General features: G+C 30.0%; 1 long non-coding RNA gene across 1 annotated transcript in view; it reads left to right on the forward strand.

The window, feature by feature from the left end:
- Positions 1 to 3908: 3908 nt before the first annotated feature.
- The window catches only part of LOC120921051, a 23205-nt gene continuing 10755 nt past the window's right edge, over positions 3909 to 16358 (forward strand). Inside the window, exons 1-4 of the long non-coding RNA XR_005744825.1 lie at positions 3909 to 3996; positions 6302 to 6358; positions 8701 to 8927; positions 12540 to 12570. This is a non-coding gene — a long non-coding RNA (uncharacterized LOC120921051). The remainder of the gene's footprint in view (positions 3997 to 6301; positions 6359 to 8700; positions 8928 to 12539; positions 12571 to 16358) is intronic.

Genomic DNA, 16358 nt, shown 5'->3' on the forward strand with positions numbered 1-16358 from the left:
TAAGTGTAATAAAAATGTGTATATTATTAGGTGTATTAAACTTACTTAATATTAAGTATAATAAATTTGTATATTATTAAGTGTATTAAACTTACTTAATATTAAGTGTAATAAAAATGTGTATATTATTAAGTGTATTAAACTTACTTAATATTAAGTGTATTAAACTTACTTAATATTAAGTGTATTAAACTTACTTAATATTAAGTGTATTAAATGCTTTTAAAATTTCAGTAATATTGTATTTATTCAAATACCAGAACAAGAATTAATTTACTACTCAGTAAAAGTTAAACTATTTATTTTGATTTCTAATATTTTTTTTTCTATATTCTGTGCTATATTTTGCATTGCACAATGTAAAATGTAATTAATGTCTTTATTCTACGCTTTATATTTTGGGTTGCAAAACATTAATTTTAATTAACGCTCTTTGGCAGAGCCACTTAAAAATAAGCATACCAATACATAAAGGTGCATATAAAATGTCCAAACAGAATCTCTGAAATATCGATACATTAAATAAAACATCTTGATCGCATTAAGGTGTTAATGGTATGTTGACTTACTATTTTCTGCATGCATAGTAAAAGGTTGTGATTAAAAAAAAATACAAAAATGGTATAAAAATACTCTTGTATATGGTGCATTCCAATGGACAAAAAGAGAACGAAAAAAATATAAAAAAGTTACAAAAATCAGCAAAAAAAAATACTTTCTACTATGTTTTTTTTCCAATGGACAAAAACCTGCAACAAAAATACTCTCTGCTATGGTACTTTTCCAATAGATGCAAAGAGAACTAAAAAAATATACAAAAGTTACAAAAATAAGCAAAAATAAATAAATACACTCTACTATGGTTCTTTTCCAATGGACATGCAGAGAACGGAAAACATATACCAAAAGTACAAAAACCAGCAACAAAAATACACTCTACTATGACACTTTTCCAATGGACATGAAGAGTACGAAACAAATATACAAACGGTACAAAAATAAGCAACAAAAATACTCTTTACTATGGTACTTTTACAATGGACAGGAAGAGAACTAAAAAAATATACAAAAAGTACAAAAACCTGCAACAAAAATACTCTCTACTATGGTACTTTTACAATGGACAGGAAGAGAACTAAAAAAATATACAAAAAGTACAAAAACCTGCAACAAAAATACTCTTTGCTATATACAAACGTTACAAAAATAAGCAAAGAATAAATAAAAGTACACCCTACTATTGTACTTTTCAAATGGACGTGAAGAGAACGAAACAAATACACAAAAGGTATAAAAATAGGAAACAAAAATACTCTCTACTAGGGTGCTTTTTCCAATGGACAGGAAAAGAACTAAAAAAAAAAAAAAAGTTACAAATATAAGCAAAAAAAAAAATACACTCTACTATGGTACTTTTCAAATGGACATGAAGAGAACGAAACAAATATACAAAAGGTACAAAAAATAAGCAACAAAAATACTCTCTACCTCTCTACTATGGTACTATTCCAATGGACAGGAAGAGAACTAAAAAAAAATAAACAAAAGTTACAAAAATAAGCAAAAAAAAAAAAATACACTCTACTATGGTACTTTTGAAATGGACATGAAGAGAATGAAACAAATATACAAAAGGTACAAAAATAAGCAACACAAATACTCTCTACTAATGTACTTTTCCAACGGAACAGGAAAAGAACTTACATAAATCAGCATGAATCCTTTATACTCCATATAAACCATACAATTACACCTACCAACAACAAGTTTTTTTGTTTTTTTTTGTTAACAAAATAAAATTCCTTTATAATGTTCAGTTAAAGAAAGGCGTCTGAAAACAAAAAGTTATTAATATGAATATTTTTTTAAATAAAAAAATATATATATAATGCAATAAAAAAATGTAAAATCAAGGAATTATTTAAGAATAATAAAAATGTAAAATTAAGGAAATATTTAAGAATAATAAAAATGTAAAATTAAGGAATTATTTAAGAATAATAAAAATGTAAAATCAAGGAATTATTTAAGAATAATAAAAATGTAAAATCAAGGAATTATTTAAGAATAATAAAAATGTAAAATCAAAGAAATATTTAAGAATTATTCAAAGATGTCTCAAGGTTGTAATCAATTATATTTTACATTAACTGAATAAATGAAGTCGATCTGTTTCTAAATCTATAAGGGATTAAATACAACCACCCCCTCCTTGGGGAAGACGGGTTTATTCTTTTTTTTTTTTTAGTAAGTGATTTAAATGATACCTCTGCACGTCAAAAACACATCCTATATGATATATTGGATTGCCACTTTCCCTTTTTAGAATTTAAAACATTATTAATTAAGAAAAAATAAAAAAATAAAATTGAAATAAATCTCTAAAATAAAAAATAAGATAAAAAAATGCCTTTTTCATAAAAACACATCCTATATGATCTATTGGATTGCCGCTTTCCCATTTTAGAATTTAAAACATTATTAATTAAGAAAAAAAAAGAAAAAAAAATTGAAATAAATCTCTAAAATAAAAAAATAAGATAAATAAAATGCCTTTTTCATGAATAGTTCCTGCGACAATAGCGTGTATTATAATGCCTCTGAATTAAACCACCATTTGTGTTTGCCTTGTAGCCTTGTATCAATGCCGGTCTTCTGTTACACTTGGAAATCCTTTACAATGGCACAGTCTGATGTGCAACGTATTCATCCTACCAACACATTATTTATGCCACGCGATCCTATCATTAAAAATACTTGCCAAAAAAAATAATCTATCTATTACTCTGATGCTTTCAATAAAGATCATACTGTTGAGGGCACGATAAAATATTGTGTGTCTTAACAATAATAGTATATGATAGCAAGGATTAAAAAAAAAAGTAAAATAAATAAAAAAAGGCTACGTTATTCTAAAAAAAAATATGGTATCCTTGAAAGAACCCAGCACGACTAAGCACGGAAATTTTTTTTATTATTATTATTATTTTTTACTTCAATTTAATTTTTATTTTTTGTATGCAAATCCATATATATATATATATATATATATATATATATATATATATATATATATATATATATATTTATATATATATATATATGGATTTGCATACAAAAAAATAAAAATTAAATTGACGTAAAAACATAATAATAATAATAATAATAATAATAATAATAATAATAATAAAAAAAATAGTCTGGGAAATAAATAATAAATAAAGCACGGGAATTTTTTTTATTATTATTATTATTATGTTTTTACGTCAATATAATTTTTATTTTTTGTATGCAAATTCATATATATATATATGGATTTGCATACAAAAAATAAAAATTAAATTGACGTAAAAACATAATAATAATAAAAATAATGATAAAAATAATAGTCTGGGAAATAAATAATAAATATATATATAGTCTGGGAAAATGCAGCTGTATTTTGTAATGGTTAAATTATTCTGTGCACACCCACAGTGTGCATAGATTGTCAATTTGCATATATGCTAATGAGCACATAATTACCAGGCAGATATGCATGGCAGCAGAGGCTCGATTACAATAAATGCATAACTGAGTAAAAATGTGTAATTTTACTCCCCCCTCCCACTTATAACAACAAAAAAAAAAAAAACATATATCAATACCGTGGGTAAGGCCACCCTTTCCAAACATCTGCATATCATTTTTTGTTCTTTTTTTTATTTTTTTTTAAATATAATACGTATACATTACGTATAGGCTACGTGGCGCATCCCTTTGTAGTTCATGTATCCTTACGCCATGCCAATCTCCTCTTTTCTTTTTTTTTTTCTTGCACAGTGCTTCATTCCCCTCTCCAGAGCGATGCAATATTCTTGAAGATCGTCTCCACCTCGTGAGAAATATAGAAAAAAATCCAGCAAAAAAAAATAAAAAAATTATGAAAACAAAGAAGAACAAAAGACATCTTTTGGGATTGTAGAAAGAATCTCCGCAAGGTGCATCTGTACTTAGGTAAGCCTGTAATATGGTCTTTTAAGCTGTTTTATGCATACAAAAGGTTCTTGGCTCAGCTAAGGTGGTGGTGGGGGGGGGGGGGCTGTAAAGCAAAAAAAAAAAGTATCTTGGGGCGCAAAAAAATATTAGGGCTGTTCGTTCTTGTTGGAGAAATTTAAGACCTGTGCTTAAATTTTTTTTAAATAAAAATAAAAAATATTAGTTGCATTACAGACCCTTAGGGTGTAAATTAATAATAATAAAAAAAAAATGTTAAATGTAAAAACCAAAAATTTAAATAATTTTTGTTTAAAAAAAAAAAAAAGAAAAGCAATCAAGAGGTGTCTGTTTTTAATTATAATTATCCTCGTCTTAGCTTTTTGCTAATGAGCATTTTTTAAGGTGGTTTGGAGAGAGAGAGCGTGAGAGGGGGGGGGGGGGGGGGTCGGTCACGTGGGTCTAAGGGAAGGCGTGTTTAAATCAGCTCCCAGGGAGTGCTAACAATATGAAAAGATTTGTCTGAACAAAAGCCAGAGACACAAGAGGCTTAATTTATCCAACTTGGTGAGAAAATATTAGTACATAGTTAGGGTATCAGAGTTCCGTACAAAAAAAAAGAAAAGATTTTTAAAGCATTGTACAAAATGCAAAAATAAAAAAGTGGGAGTATAAAACACAGTTTTTGAATATATTTTAAATATATTTTTTTAATATAATTTTTAATGGTAATTTATAATATTTAGTCAACGATATATATTAAGTTTGTGTGTGTGTGTGTGTGTGTGTGTGTTTTGTGTTCTGTGTGTTTGTGTGTGTGTTGTGTGTGTATGTGTTTTGTGTGTGTATGTGTGTGTATGTATGTGTATGTATGGCAGCAGAGTGGAAACTGAGAGGTCAAATATTATTTGTTTATATAAAAATAAATAATAATGACAACCAATATCTGTGTGTGTATGTGTTGTGTGTGTGTGTCTTGTGTATATGTGTTTTGTGTGTTCTGTGTGTATGTGTTTTGTGTGTCCTGTGTGGCTGTGTGTGTTTTGTGCGTACTGCATAATAAATAATAATTACAACCAATATCTCTGTGTGTATGTGTTTTGTGCGTACTGTGTGAATGTTTGTGTATGTTTTGTGTGTTTTTTTTAGTGCTTTGTGTGTGTGTGTGTGTGTGTGTGTATGTGTGTATGTGTTGTGTGTGTTCTGTGTGTGTTGTGTGTGTATGTATTTTGTGTGTTTTGTGTGTGTGTGTGTTTTGTGTGTTCTGTGTGTGTATGTGTTTTGTGTGTTCTGTGTGTATGTGTGTGTGTGTATGTATGTGTTTGGTTTGTTCTGTGTGTGTGTATGAGCCTTGTGTGTTCTGTGTGTATTTTGTTTTGTGTTTTGTGTGTGTGTGTGTGTATGTGTTTTGTGTGTATGTGTGTTTTGTGTGTGTGTGTGTGTGTTTGGTTTGTTCTGTGTGTGTATGAACTTTGTGTGTTCTGTGCGTATGTGTTTTGTGTATATGTAATTTGTGTGTATGTGTTTTGTGTGTATGTGTTTGGTTTGTTTTTTGTGTGTGTATGAGCTTTGTGTGTTTTGCGTCTGTATGTGTTGTGTGTGTTTTGTGTCTTCTGTGTGTATGTGTTTTGTGTGTTCTGTGTGTGTGTTTTGTGTGTTCTGTGTGTATGTGTTTTGTGTGTGTGTGTATGTGTTTTGTGTGTTCTGTGTGTGTGTGTGTGTATGTGTTTTGTGTGTGTGTTTTGTGTGTTCTGTGTGTGTATGTGTTTTGTGTGTTCTGTGTGTGTATGAGCCTTGTGTGTTCTGTGTGTATGTGTTGTGTGTGTGTATGTGTTTTGTGTGTGTGTGTTTTGTGTGTATGTGTTTGGTTTGTTCTGTGTGTGTGTATGAACTTTTTGTGTTATGTGTGTATGTGTTTTGTATGTGTGTTTTGTGTGTATGTGTTTGGTTTGTTCTGTGTGTGTATGAGCTTTGTGTGTTTTGCGTGTATGTGTGTGTCTGTATGTGTTGTGTGTGTTTTGTGTGTTCTGTGTGTGTTTTGTGTGTTCTGTGTGTATGTATGACAGCAATATGGACATATTATTTGTTTATATAATAATAATAATAATAATAATAATAATAATAATATTAATAATAAATAATAATAATCACAACCAATATTTGGATAATATTAGGTAAAATAATAATATAAAAAATGATGATGACTCTCGGTCAGAATCCTACATGAAAATAAAGCATGGTTGAATTTTTTAATAAAAATAAATAAAAATCACAGCCCCAGTACCTGCATCACGTATGTGCATTTCCTTTCTATCCGTGTATCCAGAATCAGAGCCGAGGAGGAATGTTGGACCCATTTGGCCGGAGCCGTTGTTTTGAAGGCGTAAGTATGAGAATTGTTTATTTAACCGGAAGGACCGGCCATGCAAATTTTATTGGCTAATTATGCCGGTGTGGAAGTCTGGATACTTCAAATGCATTAGAAAAAAATAAAAAACACACACACTCACACACTCACACACACACACACTCACACACTCACACACACACACACTCACACACTCACACACACTCACAAGGGTTTAGTCATTGGAACAAAACAAGCGTTGGAATTGAAGGCTGTCTATGGGAGAGAACAGGGTGTCTGCGAAGGGCCTTTTGACAATGAACTTGAGACATCTCATTAACATTCAGTAGACTGCCTGTCAAGTTCAGGACGTTCCGAGTTCCCATGCAAGAAGACAGAAAAGTGAATTCATTGTGCATTTTCTACGGACCATTAGTCCAGCTTCCAAAGAGAGGTTCGAAATTAGCCCTGGAAACCAGACATTAAAAAAAAAATAAAAATGCAGATCCAGACCTGTGTGGTGGACAATTAATAAACTCCAAGTAGGTAAAAAATTAAAAAAACAAATCGAGGATGGCCAACAATTATTACACGTAAGTGGAAACAAACTGTAAAAAATAAATAAAAAATAAATAAAAGAAAATTATATAAAAAAAAAAAAAAAAAAACAAGGGTGGCCAACAATTATTACATGTAAGTGGAAACAAACGGTAAAAAATAAAGAAAAAATAAATAAAAGAAAATTATATATAAAAAAAAAAAAACAAAGCTGGCCAACAATTATTACACGTAAGTGGAAACAAACTGTAAAAAAATTAAAAATAAATAAAAGAAAATTATAAAAAATAAGGATGGCCAACAATTATTACACGTAAGTGGAAACGAACTACAAAAAAAATATAAAAAATAAAAGAAAATTATAAAAAAAAAAAAAAACAAGGATGGCCAACAATTATTACACGTAAGTGGAAACGAACTGTAAAAAAAAATACAAAAAAAAATAAAAGAAAATTATAAAAAACAAGGATGGCCAACAATTATTACACGTAAGTGGAAACGAACTGCAAAAATAAAATCAAAAAAGAAAAGAAAATTATAACAAAAAAAAAAGGATGGCCAACAATTATTACACATAAGTGGAAACAAACTATAAAAAAAAAAGTTAAAAAATAAAAGAAAATTATAAAAAAAAACAAGGATGGTCAACAATTATTACACGTACACCCCGTACACACGACACTCGATGGGAGACGTATTCTGCCGAGAAAACCGGTCGTGTGTACACTTTTCACAGAGAAACCCGTCGGGAAACTCATCGAGCCAAATAGAGAGCATGTTCTCTATTTCCTCGTTGGGCAATGGGGAAATTTGGCTCGACTAGTTTTTTGACAGCCGAACAAGAAACTCGACGAGAAAAACTATGTGTTTTGCCCGTCGAGTTTCTCGGACGTGTGTACGGGGCCTAAGTGGAAACGAACTGCAAAAAAATAATAAAAGAAAATGATAACAAAAAAAAAAAGGATGGCCAACAATTATTACACATACGTGGAAACAAACTATAAAAATAAATACAAAAATAAAAGAAAATTATAAAAAAAAACAAGGATGGCCAACAATTATTACACATAAGTGGAAACAAACTGTAAAAAAAAATAAAAAAATAAAAGAAAATTATAAAAAAAAACAAGGATGGCCAACAATTATTACACATAAGTGGAAACAAACTGTAAAAAAAATAAAAAAAAATAAAAGAAAATTATTAAACAAAAAAAACTTTTTTGAAGGAAGTTATGCCCAGTCAAGCCAACAATCCCCAACAGCTCCTTTCATATGTTAACGTCGTCTTGGTTTGAGATTTGAACTTTGTACGAGGCTAATTCCCTTCACTTCCTGAGATAAATTTCTGAGTGCTAAAATTTTTTGCTGAGTGTTCTTTCATGACTGTGCTCCAGTTTTTCCCTTAAAAAAAAAAAAAAAAAATTCTTTCCCAAGAAAATAATTGCTTGAGAGGAATCATTAAGTACTTGGAGTGAGGAAAGAGGGAGGGAGGGGGTGGTTGCATTGTGTTAGGTGTCTCCAAGACTTCCCATACCTCTATTTTTCCGATTCCGACCACTCCCCCTTGTTCAGTGATGCCCCAATCAACATTTTTCCTTGGGCCAAACCCAAAGGAATGCGAGGAGGAGCCAACGGATAAAGCAGTATTTAGGTGAAAAGACCCATGGCATGATTGTCTTTCGCTCGGGTTTTTTTCTCCCTTGTGAGGTTTGGTGGCTCTTGGAAGCCTATCTCATTGTGTTGGTCTTTCTGTATCTCTGCCGTGGCTAAAAAGGAGGTTGGTGTTATCGTTTTTCTTCTTCTTTTTTTTTTATGCGAAGGCTCAACTTTTTGGTGCATAAGGTTGTGCAGAAGAAAAAGGAGGGATTCTAAGAACCTCAAAAAAAAAAAAGCTGCAGAGAAGCGTTCTGAATGGATAGCACCTTTTTTTACGTCACCGAGAGATGCAACCAACGGCCACAAGAGGGTAGGATGTTGGAGAAAAGACTCATTTTGCCAGCATCTCCAAGAACGATGCATCTACCAGACGACGTGCTAACCGTAGACCGTGAGTATCATTTTTTTTGTTATTTTTATTTTTTTTTAATTTTCAATCTTCATTATTTTTTTTATTTTAGGCTGAAAAAAAAAAATTAGGCAGCATTGCAAAGGGCCTAGTATTAGGATGGTGATTTTTTTCCTTTTTTTTTTTTTATTATTATTTTTTTTTTTAATTAACCAGTTGCCTACAGCTCTCCCATATCTTCAATCTTCATTATTTTTTTTATTTTAGGCTGAAAAAAAAAAATAGGCAGCATTGCAAAGGGCCTAGTATTAAGATGGTGATTTGTTTTCATTTTTTTAATTATTATTTTTTATTTTTTTGTTAATTAACCAGTTGCCTACAGCTCTCCCATATCTTCAATCTTCATTATTTATTTTTTTAGGTTTAAAAATAATTTTAGGCAGCATTGCAAAAGGGCCTAGTATTACGATGGTGATTTTTATTTTTTTATTATTTATTTATTTATTTAATTAATTGACCAGTTGCCTACAGAATCCAATGGCTGATCAGCAATTATTTTTTTGGGGGGGTCAGGACTGTCAAATAGCAACAATAACATAATCACAGCTCTCCCATATCTTCAATCTTCATTATTTTTTTATTTTAGGTTTAAAAATAATATTAGGCAGCATTGCAAAAGGGCCTAGTATTAAGATGGTGATTTTTTTCATTTATTTTTTATTATTATTATTTTTTTTTTTAAATTAACCAGTTGCCTACAGAATCTGATGGCTGATCAGCAATTTTTTTTTTTTTTTTTGGGGGGGGTCAGGACTGTCAAATATCAACAATAACATAATCACAGCTCTCCCATATCTCCAATCTCCATAATTTTTTTTATTATTTTTTTTATTTTCAATCTTCATAATTTTTTTTATTTTAGGCCGAAAAATAGGCAGCATTGCAAAGGGCCTAGTATTAAGATGGTGATTTTATTTATTTATTTATTTAATTAATTAACCAGTTGCCTACAGAATCCGATGGCTGATCAGCAATACATTTTTTATTGTTTTGGGGGTCAGGACTGTCAAATAGCAACAATAACATAATCTCCCATATCTTTAATCTTCATTTTGTATTTTTTATTTTAGATTTAAAAATAATATTAGGCAGCTTTGCAAAGGGCCTAGTATTAAGATGGTGATTGTTTTATTTATTTATTTATTTATTTAATTAATTAACCAGTTGCCTACAGAATCCAATGGCTGATCAGCAATTTATTTTTTATTGTTTTGGGGTCAGGACTGTCAAATAGCATCATAATCACAGCTCTCCCATATCTTCAATCTTCATTTTTTATTTTAGGTTTAAAAATAATATTAGGCAGATTTGCAAAGGGCCTAGTATTAAGATGGTGATTTTTTTTTATTATTTATTTATTTAATTAATTAACCAGTTGCCTACAGAATCCGATGGCTGATCAGTAATTTTTTTACCTGTATTTTTTTGGGGGGTCAGGACTGTCAAATAGCAACAATAACATAACCACAGCTCTCCCATAGCAGTAGGCGAAAGGATTTTCTTTATTTATAAATTCACCGCAAAGGTTTTAGCCTTTTAAGATCGCTCAGCCTCTCCGAATTAAAAGACCCCGAGCTTCACACAGGAGAATTAGCAGCATTCACAGTACCTCGGGTCTCATTATAATCTTCCATGCTTGTACTCGGCGTCTTAATTTAAAGGGACTGAGGGTGGGAGAGACACACTGAAATAGTGCAGCAAAAAAAAAAGATGGGCCTCCTATTATGCTTAAAGAAAAGGCCTAAGACGAGGAATGACATCTTGTTTACCTTCTCTACGCGTCCGAGGACCATGTCATTTCACACTGAAGTGGGTGACCATTGTGCATCATAATTAAAAAAGACACATCTATGGTGGAGAAATAAAACATCTTCCAGTGGCAGGGTTAATTAAAAACAATAAAAAAAAAAACTAATTAAAAGAATGTTCGAGCGCTGGGTGTATAATATTTTTTTCTTGTAGAGAAAAAATTTCTAATTTTGGCAATTTGGAGAGAAAAATTGGAGGGTGTGATTTTGGAAGCTTTCAGATTTTTAGAAAAAAAACTGTTACGTAATATTCCATGGTAATTGTTTGATATTAATAACATTTTTTTTAATGTTTTTATTTTATTTTTTTATTATGGTCTGAATGATGTGTCTTATTTTTAATTTTGTGAAAGGCATATCAATTTTACATGATATACTGTATATTTTCTGTTTATTTTTACGAATAAATGGTTACATAAAGCAGAGCATAAATTAAAGATACATTAAATAAATAGGCAGACAAAAGGTAGTGCTCAGAATAATACAATTTAGAAATGAATAAGCAAAAAATGGCCAATTTCTTTTAAATTATTCATCTTAATTTTTAATCTTAATTTTTTATAGTGACCATTAGGCCTTTATCCAGGAATCCATAGTTTAGGCATATTTCTATTTTCTATTTCTATTCATATTTCTATTTTCTATTCACATTTCTATAGTACTATTTGTGTTATTATTATTACTATTACTATTATTATCATTATTAGTAATAAAACATGTGTTAATATTATTATCATTATTAGTAATAATACATGTGTTAATATTATTATCATTATTAGTAATAATACATGTGTTAATATTATTATTAGTATTATTATTAGTAATAATACATTTGTTAATATTACTATTATTATTACTATTATTTATTATCATTATTATTATTACACTATTGTTATTATGTTTTTGTTGTTATTTTTAATAGGCTTTAAATATTTAAAATTACAGAATAAAAAAATTGAGATTCCTTTAAAATCCATTTAAAACATTCCATAAATACAGAATTTCAATCCACTCCAATCCACTCCACTATATATACTAAAAATATTTTAAATTGTAATATTTTTTTTTATGGAGATAAAAAATCGTTATAAAAAGGACTTTTTTTTTTGACAGGCCTCTCAAACTGTGGATGAGTAGGCCCCTCTCCAAACCAATGTGGTTTGTGGATAGATAGATAGGTAGATAGATAGATAGATAGATAGATAGATAGATAGATAGATAGATAGATAGATAGATAGATAGATAGATAGATAGATATGGAATAGATAGATAGATAGATAGATAGATAGATAGATAGATAGATAGATAGATAGATAGATAGATATTGATTGGTCAAGATATAGGTAAAGATAGATAAATAGATAAGGAATAGATGGATGGATGGATGGATAGATAGATAGATAGATAGATAGATAGATAGATAGATAGATAGATAGATATTGATAGATATTGATAGATATTGATTGGTCAAGATATAGGTAAAGATAGATAAATAGATGGATTGATAGATATATAGATAGATAGATAGATAGATAGATAGATATATAGATAGATAGATAGATAGATAGATAGATAGATAGATAGATAGATAGATAGATAGATAGATAGACTGAATATACTGATTTGAAAATGTGTTTGAGAAGCTTGTATTTTAATAATTTGGAGGGTATTTTTTTTTTACATTGCTAGTGGGTAATATAGGCCAGATGGAATGATGACTGTGCAAACTCTAATATATAAATAGATTGGTTGCCATAATATTTATATTTTTATATATTTTTTTTAGAACCTCATGGGTGGAAAATCAGAAATAAAAGGTATGAATGGCTATTTATCTTTATAATATACATTTCTATAGGATTTTTTTTAGTAATGCAATGTATGCAATATATTACAGTATATACAATATTATAATTTATATAACATTGGGATTTTTAACTCTGATATATATATATATATATATATATATATATATATATATATATATATATATATATATATTTATATACTGTATATACTGTATTTCTTACAGCTTCCTTGTTTTTGCATAGTCATTTTTTAATAGATAACTGCTATGAGGGTGCTTCATGATTAATGATGATGTTTTTATATTTACTGCAGCCTTGGGTTGTCACAGAATATATTCATATATATATATATATATATATATATATATATATATATATATATATATATATATATTGGACAATTGAAAATGTTAGATTTTTAAATGCTTGATACCTTCATGAAATTATATATATATATATATATATATATATATATATATATATATATAAAACAAATATATACTTATTGTTACATTTTTGTTACCTTCTATGTATCTGCATGCCAACATATACAGTGACAGCCCATGCTTGTTGGTGGCAAGTTCTTTCACTTGGCTCTGGGTAGACCATGACAGCTTGGTGTTAGCTAAACCCATAAAATATTATTTTCCGGATCTCTGTTAAAAAAAGAAATTACGTGCAATGCAACGTAATGGCCTTTGTTACTGAGTAATACAGACATATTAATTTCTATGCATATGCTTATGCAACACTGATGTTACTCTAAAATTGTTTTTAAAATGTAAAAATGGGAAGTTTGAGAGTCTCTTTGTTTTTTGTTTTTGTTTTTTTTATATATATAATTATTTTTATTTTGGTTAATAAATAGAACATCAGTATAAAAAAAATTAACAGTGGGCCAACTGTATTTTTTTTTTTATATAAAGAGAGCCTCGGTATAGTACATTAAAGTGCATTAAAAGTGTAATCCAGTATGCATGATGTAACAATTAATAAAGGCACTATAGGGCCAACAGGTTTTTTCTTTCTTAATTATTTCTTAATTATTTCTTATTTATTTTTAATAAATGGAACATCCGTGTAAAGTACATTAAAAGTGTAATCCAGTATGCATGATGTAAATGAATAAAGGCACTATAGGGCCAAAAGTTTTTTTTTTCTTAATTATATTTTATTTTTACCTCAGTATAAAGTACATTACAAGTGTAGTCCACTATGCATGATGTGAAAATGAATAAAGGCACTATAAGGCTGACAGGTTTTATTTTTTTAATTGTATTTATTTTTTTAATAAAGAGAACCTCAGTATAAAGTACATTAACAATCTAATCCAGTGTGTATGATGTAAAAATACAGTATAGAGTCCACTATGCATGATGTGAAAATGAATAAAGGCACTATAAGGCCAACATTTTTTTTAAATTAATATATATATATATATATATATATATATATATATATATATATATATATATATATATATATATATATATATTTATCTATTTATATATATTTATCTATCTATCTATCTATCTATCTATCTATCTATCTATATATATATATATATATATATATATATATATATATATATATATATATATATATATATATATATATATATATATATTTATACTTTTTTTTTAAATTAATATATATATATATATATATATATATATATATATATATATATATATATATATATATATATATATTTATTTATACTATGTTTTAATAAAAAGAACCTCATTATAAAGTACATTAACAATCTGATTCAGTGTGTATGATATAAAAATACATAAACGTACTATAGGACCCACAGTCTTTAATATGTATAGCAAACAAATCATCTAAGTAAAATATTTGCAGGTTTTAAAAAATAAATAGAAACCTTTTTTACACTAACATTTGTTCACTTGTTTGGTGGATACTGTTTTTCTAAAGAAATCATCAATATACCCTACAAAATTGTCTCCTTCACAATTTTTTTTTTTTTTAAGTAGATCCTGATAAAAAAATAAAAAATAAATCAATGAGCATAAACATCAGCAAATTAAATACATGGAGTAAATTGAACCTAATATATCAGATATAAATGCAAAAATAAATTAAAATAAAAAATCTGTTGAATGAGAAGAGCACATAGGCAGTGTATGATGGGAAAGGGGGATTTTCTGGAGGCTGTAATTATTTTTTTTATTTTTTTTTTAGCATCCCTGAGCAGTTAATACACCAGTCTTATAAAACCAAGGGGGAGTGTAGCTTTGCATGAAAACACAAAAGGGGTTTAGGTTTCACCAATTCTAGCTTTGTTGCTAGCATAGAATGTAAATGCATTGAAAGATGCACCATGGTATTGATATGATAAACTACAGTGCGTCTACGGGTCCAAGTTTTATATCAAATGCTGTTGAAAAAATCGCCACCTTGTACTAATTAGGTTGGAAAATGTGTTATTAGGTAAGTGTTCATGTATTATTAATTCTTAATTATTTCATGCATTTATTGGCTTATTGGCATGCTGCCTTTTAAAGCCTATCAATGACCACTTACATTTTGCAACCCATACCAACCAATCAAAAATCAGCTTTTACAGATTCATCATCTTTAGACTAATTGGTTGGTATAGTTTACTGTGCACCTTTTTTATTCCTTTATACTATGTTATTAAATAACCCCATGATGTAAGGACGCTGTGTTTTGTGAGGTCGGGATGATGGATGTAATAAGAAATGATACTTAAGAGGAATAAATGCTTCACAGTTACAGGAACGCAGGTTGTGAGCCAATGGATTTATTGTCTGAAATGTTAGATCTTAGTTGCTCAGTTAGCCAGTTGGGGGTGGCGCAATTTAGGTGAACATAAAATAAATGGGGGTGGGGCAGAAAGAAAGCGAGAGAAAGGATTGTGGTGAGGAAGAGGAAACAAGGAAGGAAGGAAGGAAAGAAAGAAAGAAAGAAAGAAAGAAAGAAAGAAAGAAAGAAAGAAAGAAAGAAAGAAAGAAAGAAAGAAAGAAAGAGATAAAGAAGAAAGAGAGTGAAAGAGAGAGAGAGAGGGGAGGAGGGAGACAGGAAAAGACCATTGGGAGGGAAGAAAGAGGGAGAGAGAGGATGGAGGTGGAAAGAGGAAAGGTGGAGATATAATGGAGATGGTGAGAGGATGGAGGTAGAGATAGGATGGTGGTGGTGAGAGTATAGAGGTGGTGAGAGGATGGAGGTGGTGAAAAGATGGAGGTGGAGAGAGGATGGTGGTGGTGAAAGGATGGGGGTGGAGGGAGGATGGAGATGGAAGGGGAATGGAGGTGGAGAGAGGATGGAGGTAGAGAGAGGATGGTGGTGGTGAGAGGATGGAGGTGGATATAGGATTGAGGTGGAGAGAGGATTGAAGTGGAGATAAGCTTGAGGTAGAGAGAGGATAGAGGTGGTGGGAGGATGGAGATGGAGAGGAAATAGAGGTGGAGATAGGCTGGAGGTGGAGAGAGGATGGAAGTGGAGAAAGGATAGAGGTGGTGAGAAGATGGATGTGGTGAGAGGATGGAGGTGGAGGGAGGATGGAGATGGAGGTGGAGGGAGGATGGAGATGGTGAGATTATGGAGGTGGTGAGATTATGGATGTGGTGAGAGGATGGAGGTGGAGAGAGGATGGAGGTGGGGAGAGGATGGATGTGGAGAGAGGATGGAGGTGGGGAGGGGATGAAGGTGGTAAGAGGATGGAGGTTTTGAGAGGATGGAAGTGGAGAGAAGATGGAGGTGGGGAGAGGATGGAGGTGAGGAGAGGATGGATGTGGAGAAAGGATGGA

The sequence above is a fragment of the Rana temporaria genome, chromosome 13, assembly GCF_905171775.1.
Source record: "Rana temporaria chromosome 13, aRanTem1.1, whole genome shotgun sequence".
Taxonomy (NCBI): Eukaryota; Metazoa; Chordata; class Amphibia; order Anura; family Ranidae; genus Rana; species Rana temporaria.